The sequence below is a fragment of the Quercus suber genome, unplaced genomic scaffold, assembly GCF_002906115.3.
Source record: "Quercus suber isolate HL8 unplaced genomic scaffold, Cork oak 2.0 scaffold_1595, whole genome shotgun sequence".
NCBI classification, from domain to species: domain Eukaryota; kingdom Viridiplantae; phylum Streptophyta; class Magnoliopsida; order Fagales; family Fagaceae; genus Quercus; species Quercus suber.
This window is the reverse complement of record NW_027070960.1, coordinates 1-6,840: the sequence shown is the minus strand read 5'-3', so window position 1 is coordinate 6,840 and position 6,840 is coordinate 1. Positions and strand designations below refer to the sequence as shown.

At 30.3% G+C, this 6,840-nt stretch overlaps 1 long non-coding RNA gene across 1 annotated transcript; it reads right to left on the bottom strand.

The window, feature by feature from the left end:
- Positions 1–232: 232 nt before the first annotated feature.
- LOC136066019 (uncharacterized) lies at positions 233–949 on the bottom strand. The gene is made up of 2 exons (XR_010627568.1): positions 670–949; positions 233–478 (listed from the first exon to the last, which is right to left on the bottom strand). It is a non-coding gene; the product is annotated as an uncharacterized LOC136066019 (long non-coding RNA).
- Between the last annotated feature and the right edge of the window lie 5,891 nt (positions 950–6,840).

Sequence of the window (6,840 nt, the reverse complement as noted above, 5' to 3'; positions counted from 1 at the left end):
ATTTTTGAAAAAAGCCATAGCTTTTTTAAAAATTAAAAAAATTAGTCTATAGTGGCGTTTGTAAACGCCACTATAAGTATAAAGTGACGGAACAATAGTGGCGTTTCAAGAACGCCACTATAGCCAAACCACCACCAAAAAAAATTTAGATTACCAAAAAATTAATTTTTGGTAATCAAAAGAATTTTTTTTACGTGAAAAAGTTTTTTTTTTAATTGAATTAAGATTGTAATTAAATTAATATTACAATTTTAATTAAATTAAATGATACAAAATGAAACAAAATACGTTCAGCAAATTACAAATCCAAATCTAAAAAAATACAAATTCAAAAAAATACAAAATACAAACACTATAGCCAGCAAATTCAAAATGAAACACAAACCCACCAAAAAAAATTCAAAGTTAAACAAAATATGCTCACATCCAAAAAAAAAATAGCAACTCCACCCCAACAATTCAGCCACCATAGACCAACCTGCAAAAAGAAATCATCAAATAGATTTCAAAATTTTCACTACTTTTTTGGTTCTATTAACAAAGATATTATCACACTTGAGATCTCTATACCTATCAATAATAAAAAGCCAAAGAATTCACAAAAATTAATCAAGGAAAAGACCAAAACAATCATTAAAATTTAAAAAAAAAAAAAAAAAAAAAACTTACTTGCAGCACCATCTTCAAATCCAAAACCCACTAACATTAACACTACCACAAATAAAATAGGGGAAATAAAATCAAAATGGAGAGGAAGAGAAAAGAATAAATCTAGGTGTGTAGTGAAAGAATAGTGAAAGAAGGAAAAAAAAAAAGAGAAAAGAAGAGTGGAGAAGCTAGCTAGACGTTGAGAAAAAGAATTGATAAGGTGAGTGGGAGTAAGGGAGAAAAAGAAGTCTGAAGAAGTTTGAAGAAGTTGAGATAAGGGAAAAAAAAAAAAAAAAAAAAAAAAAAAGAAGAAAAAAAAAAAGAAGAAGGAAGTCTGAACAAGTTGGCTAAACGTAGAGAATATGAATTGATAAGGTGAGTGGGGGTCGTTGGGTTAGGTGGGTTTTGAATTTTGAATTTTAAATTTTTTTGTTTAGTTCTTTTATATATATATATATATATATATAAATGATATGTACATAATATTTTCACAATATTTTTACAATAAATTTTAAGTGATAGGTTGTTACTAGTTGTTATTATTGGGAAAAAAAAGTAATCTTAGTGTTAAGTTCAATTTTGAACTAATAACAACTAACCACTTATGATTTGTTGTGAAAATATTGTAAAAATGTTGTGGACGTAGCACCTCATATATATATATATATATATATAGAGAAACGCATGTTCACAACATTTTTACAATATTTTTACAACAAATTTTAAGTGGCATATTGTTACTGGTTGTTACTGTTGGGGCAAAAAATAATCTTAGTGTTCAGTTCAAATTTAAACCAATAAAAACTAACCACTTATAATTTGTTGTGAAAACGTTATAAAAATGTTGTTAATATAACACTTCTCATTTAAATATAAATAATATATATATATATATTACCTGAACGTTGAATCAATTCGTTTTTTTTTTTTTTTTTTAAGAATAGTTTAGAATTCTATGGCATATTCCTAAAACAAATCATAATTTTTGTGTTTACGGATTGATTTTTTTTTAGTTTTTTTTTTTTATTTTTTTTAAGGAATATTTTGGAATATGCTATAGAATATTCTAAGAATATTCTATGGCATATTCCTAGCTAGAATATATCACCCCTTTTTTTTTTACGGATTTATTTTTTTTAATTTTTTTTTTAAGAATAGTTTGAAACATACCATAAAATATTTTTACAACAATATTTTTATAACAAATTTTAAATGGTGGGTTGTTATTGGTTCTTATTGTTGGGTTAAAAAAGCAATCTCAGTGCTAAATTCAAATTTGAACTAACAACAATTAATTACCCATGATTTGTTGTAAAAATGTTGTTAAAATGTAGTGAAATTTGTTGTGAAAATGTTTTTTTTTTTTTTAGAACCTATAGTGGCGTTTGTCAAACGCACTATAGGTCGTACACTTACAGGGCCTATGGTGGCGTTTGACAAACGCCACTATAGGTCCACACTTACAAGGGCATATAGTTGCGTTTGTCAAACGCCACTACAGGAAGGCCTATATGGCGTTTGTCAAACAAACGCCACTATAGGTCTATTATAATTATAAAAGAAATTAAACCCACCGAAAAAAAAAATTAAAAAAAAGTAAAAAAAAAAGTGCCTATAGCAGCGTTTGTAAGACCATGAGAAACGCCATTATAGGTCAGACCTATAGTGGCGTTTTTAAAAACGTTGCTATAGGCCCTTAAAAACGCTGCTATAGAGTACCTATAGTAGCGTTTATATAAAACGTCATTATAGGACTTGCTGAACGCAGCTATAGGGTACCTATAGTGGCGTTTTTGACAAACACCGCTAAAAAAACGCCACTATAGGCCAAGTTTTTTGTAGTGAGGGAAAGGAAAGATAAAAGCATGTAGTTAATGTTGTTAGACATATTATGGTCAAAGTGGTTCAATCCAATTGTAGGCCAATTTTCTTGTAGAATAAGCAAATTAACATTGAGTTAGTCTATAATTAACCTAAGATTAGTCTCGAGTTTTCTAGCATATAAATTCTACATGGAATTCATTTTAAACAAGAGCTTAATATCAAATTGTTAAGTTCTAAGGATTTAGGATCTAAATGTATTAGAACTTCAATATATAATGTTGGCAAATCATAATCAAAACGTTTAGTCTAGAATTAAGCTACTCAAAGTGTGTTTCTATGTGAAGTTGGAATTGAGTGTACTGTAGGATTTATTGAGTAAATCTGCAAGGCTTGATTGATCAAAAATTAGACTCGATCGATCAAAACTCGTACAGATTGTTTTTCTGCATAATTTTCCAACTCAGCCCAAGCCTGTATGATGTGTAGGGTTTTATGTTTTACCTTAAGTATAAAAGGAAAAACCCTAGCCACATTTTTATGTTGTTATTTATGCTGTATGTGTGAATCCCTTGTGAGATCTAGAGGTATTTGCCTTCATACATACTTAGGGTTTTCAATCTCAAGATTGATGTCGAGAGCTTGGTGATCGTTTCAGTTGTTGCATAAAGAGCTTAAGAAAACACAAGTGAGAGTACTTATGGTTGCTGTGAATTCAAGAAAGAAGTAGTCCATAGACTCGGAGTTGTCACGTGGTCGTGGTAATAAGTTTTTTACTCGAGGTAGCAATAGGATGTTAGTGGTCTAAATCGCTATTGTGTAAACATCAATTCTTTCATAGTGGATCTGTTTTACGTTGAGTATAGCTTAGTTAAATCCTCCCCAGGTTTTTTACCCGTTTGGTTTTCTTGGATTATCATATCATTGTGTTCTTTATTTTGGTTTTTCCGCATTGTTTCAATGATATGATTTATCTGTGTTAACCTAAATCTGAATAATTTACCTAAGTTAATCACTTTGCTAAATAACTAGGTTAATATATTTGTATTTAAGAGGTCTAAAAACGTACACAAATATCTAGCCATGCAAGGACTTTCATTATGGATGTATATAGGCATCAATCTGAACCTCATAAATCTGCATGTTTGCTCTCTTTTATATGCTTATGCTCATCACTCAATCACCAACAATTTTAGCAAGTGCAATTGTGTTGAAAATCGCAACCAGGTGGATTGGGATTTTTGGTGCTCCTAGATAGTATATCACATAATGAAGGATCAATGAACAATTAATACATAGGATTTTTGGTGGTCTTCGATAGCATATCACACAATGGAGACTCAACTAACAATATTACTTATCCCTCTAAATGGGGTGACTTACAAATGGAATCACCACTTCATTTATCACTTGGCAAAAATAAATTCAATTTATTGAAAATGAATTTTATAATTACATTCGTCCAACGAAAAATAAAGAATTACAAAGAATTATTCCTTAATTTCCCTCTAAAAGTAAGAATCACAAACAAACTCCTGAATCCAATATTAAGAACTGAGAAATGGGTAAATCTCATATCTTATGTTGCAATCCCATAAAAATTGGTCTATAGTGGCGTTTGCAGGTGATCCTATAGTGGCGTTTTTGTAAAACGCCATTATAGATCTATAATGGCGTTTTACAAAAACGCCACTATAGCCAAAATGGGCCTATAGTGGCGTTTTTAGTACCTATAGTGGCGTTTCACAAACGCCACTATAGGACCAGTTTTTTGTAGTACCTTAATATTTTATTTTGACAGTTGTTTCCTTCACTACATTAACTATAGCTTCTTGTTGAGGTCCTCAATGAACAAGATGAAACTATAAAGTGTGACTCACGAATGAGCATTAGTGAAGCGGAGCACCAAGGTTCTTCAAAGCCAGGATTATCAACTAGTGGATTGTTTTTTTCAAAGCCAATGTGTTCGCTACCTAGTTGTTTAGATTTGTTCTACATAGTCAAGGATCGCAACCTAAGCGTTCGGTTTTATTCCTTGTTCTTTGTTTTCTAAAGGAGGTCAATGTAGCAATTAGGTAAAAGAAATAAGAAATTTCTCTAGTATTTGTTATTTGTGTTAGAAAACTATTTAGGTGTATTGAGTTTGGGTTTTGTAAGAGTGTTTTTACACCACCTTTGTATCTCATATTTGTTAGTGAAATTTTCTCCTTATCATTGCTTGTGAACATTGGCAAAAGGTTGAACCACATAAATCATTGGTCCTTTCATTTTTCTTTTGAGAAATGCTATGTCTACAACATTTTTACAACAATTTTACAACAAATTCTAAGTAGCAGGTTGTTACTGGTTATTATTGTTGGGGCAAAAAAGTAATCTTAGTATTAGTTTTAAATTTGAACCAATAATAACTAACCACCTATGATTTGTTATAAAAATGTTGTAAAATTATTGTAGACGTAACATCTCTCTTTTCTTTTAGGTTCGTTTCTATTATTTAGTTCAGTGATCTTTCTTAAGTCATAATATTTTCATAATCATCTAATGTGTGAGTGCTATTTGAAAGCCATTTTCTACTACAACTAGTATCAAAGCTTCAGTTATTACAAAAAAAATAGTATCAGAGTCAATGGCTTGATGGGCAAGTGTTTGTTAGTAGGTACAACCATATAGAATGAGAAAAACTATCATGTCAGCTCTACCCATGGTTAAGTAAAGGTTCTCTACTAGTTGTGATTGATGAGTCAAGGTAATTGTGCATATTGGTAACTCTCATAGTTGTACAAGGAAGACTCATGTTCACTCCACCCATCGTCAAATAAAGAACATTCTATTGGTGATGATAATTCATAACATATGGTATTTGAGCTCATTTATTGTAATAGGGGAAGCTCCAATACTAATTTGTTATGGAAATATCTTTTGGTATTCCGACACAAGATTTGTTCATTTTGTTTAGACCCATGTGCACTTAGATTGTTTAACTTAATTAATTAACCAAGTTGATAGTAGGGTTTATTATGCAGATCTAGGTTAAACACATACAATCATATCACATAGTGCAAAAAAGTAAAAGAGACAAGCGATATAATTACCTAGGAAAAACAATGAAATCAACAGTTTCAAGATAAAAAAACCTGGGAAGGATTTAACCTAATTTATCTCAATGTAACAAATTCACTATGATAAAATGAAAGTTTTACAATATATTTAAACCCTAAATCTAAAGCTACCTCTTTTAGTACTTACTCATATGACTACATGCAGTTCCGAATCCACGGACTGTTTTATCTGAATTTGCTAAACACAAACACTCCCATTTTTAACTCTAAGATCCCACTCAAAGTTTTAAACTCAGCTATGTATGATCTTGTATGCAGCAACTTAATCCACTAGTTCTTAAATACAAATCTTCTTTTTAGTAGATGCTTGTTGAGTAAGAAGCCTACGGAATTCTCATAAATCTAACAAGAGTAACTCACAAGACTTTCAAGAACTTCTAAAACATATCTAGGGTTTTCTTTTTATACCTAGTAGTATTGGAAATAAACCCTAAACGTTTTCATGGGCTTTGGGCCTGATTTAAAATTTGCAAAAAATTATCTTGGATTGGTCGAGCCTTTCTTTCGATCAGTCAAGCCTTGTAGAACCTAAATTCTTCTTTCTGCAGCTTGATTGTTCTTGAATATTGACTTGAACCTATATGAGCAATGTCTAACACTTAAACTAGACATGTTTTTATTCTCAGTTTGCTAACTTACATATAATTAGAAAATAAACATTTGTTCCTAAATATTTAGAACCTAACAAGACTGATTATGAAAATATCATGGATTTAGAAATTAAATATCACCAAATATAAATAATAGAAATGAGCAAAAAGATGGAGAAAAGTGGGATATGTTGCACTCTTTTCGTTAATATTTAATGTGAAATTTCACTACTTTTCTAACCACCACTCACACATGAATATTCTAACATCTATAAGATGGAGTCATGAAGAATGGAGAGAGACGTCAAAGGAAAAGTGAATAGCAAAGAGAAAGTGAATTTAGAGAGAGAGGGGGGGGGGGGGGGGTAGTTGTACTATTATAATCAATTAATTATATAGCTTGCCTTTGTTTCTATTAATACTTGTGTGTAGCCTCGTGCATATATACGAGTACAATTAAAAATAATCATAATTATACAGTTCAAATTATATACTTTTTAAATTATATATATATATATATAATTGAGAATATAATTAGTTTTATACTTTTCGGTTTTTGCACATAATAATTTATTTGCCACAAAAATTAAAAACTTAGATAGACATGTGGTGGAAAATTGGATTCTAATTCAAATCTAATTTACAATCAAATTTGATTTGGA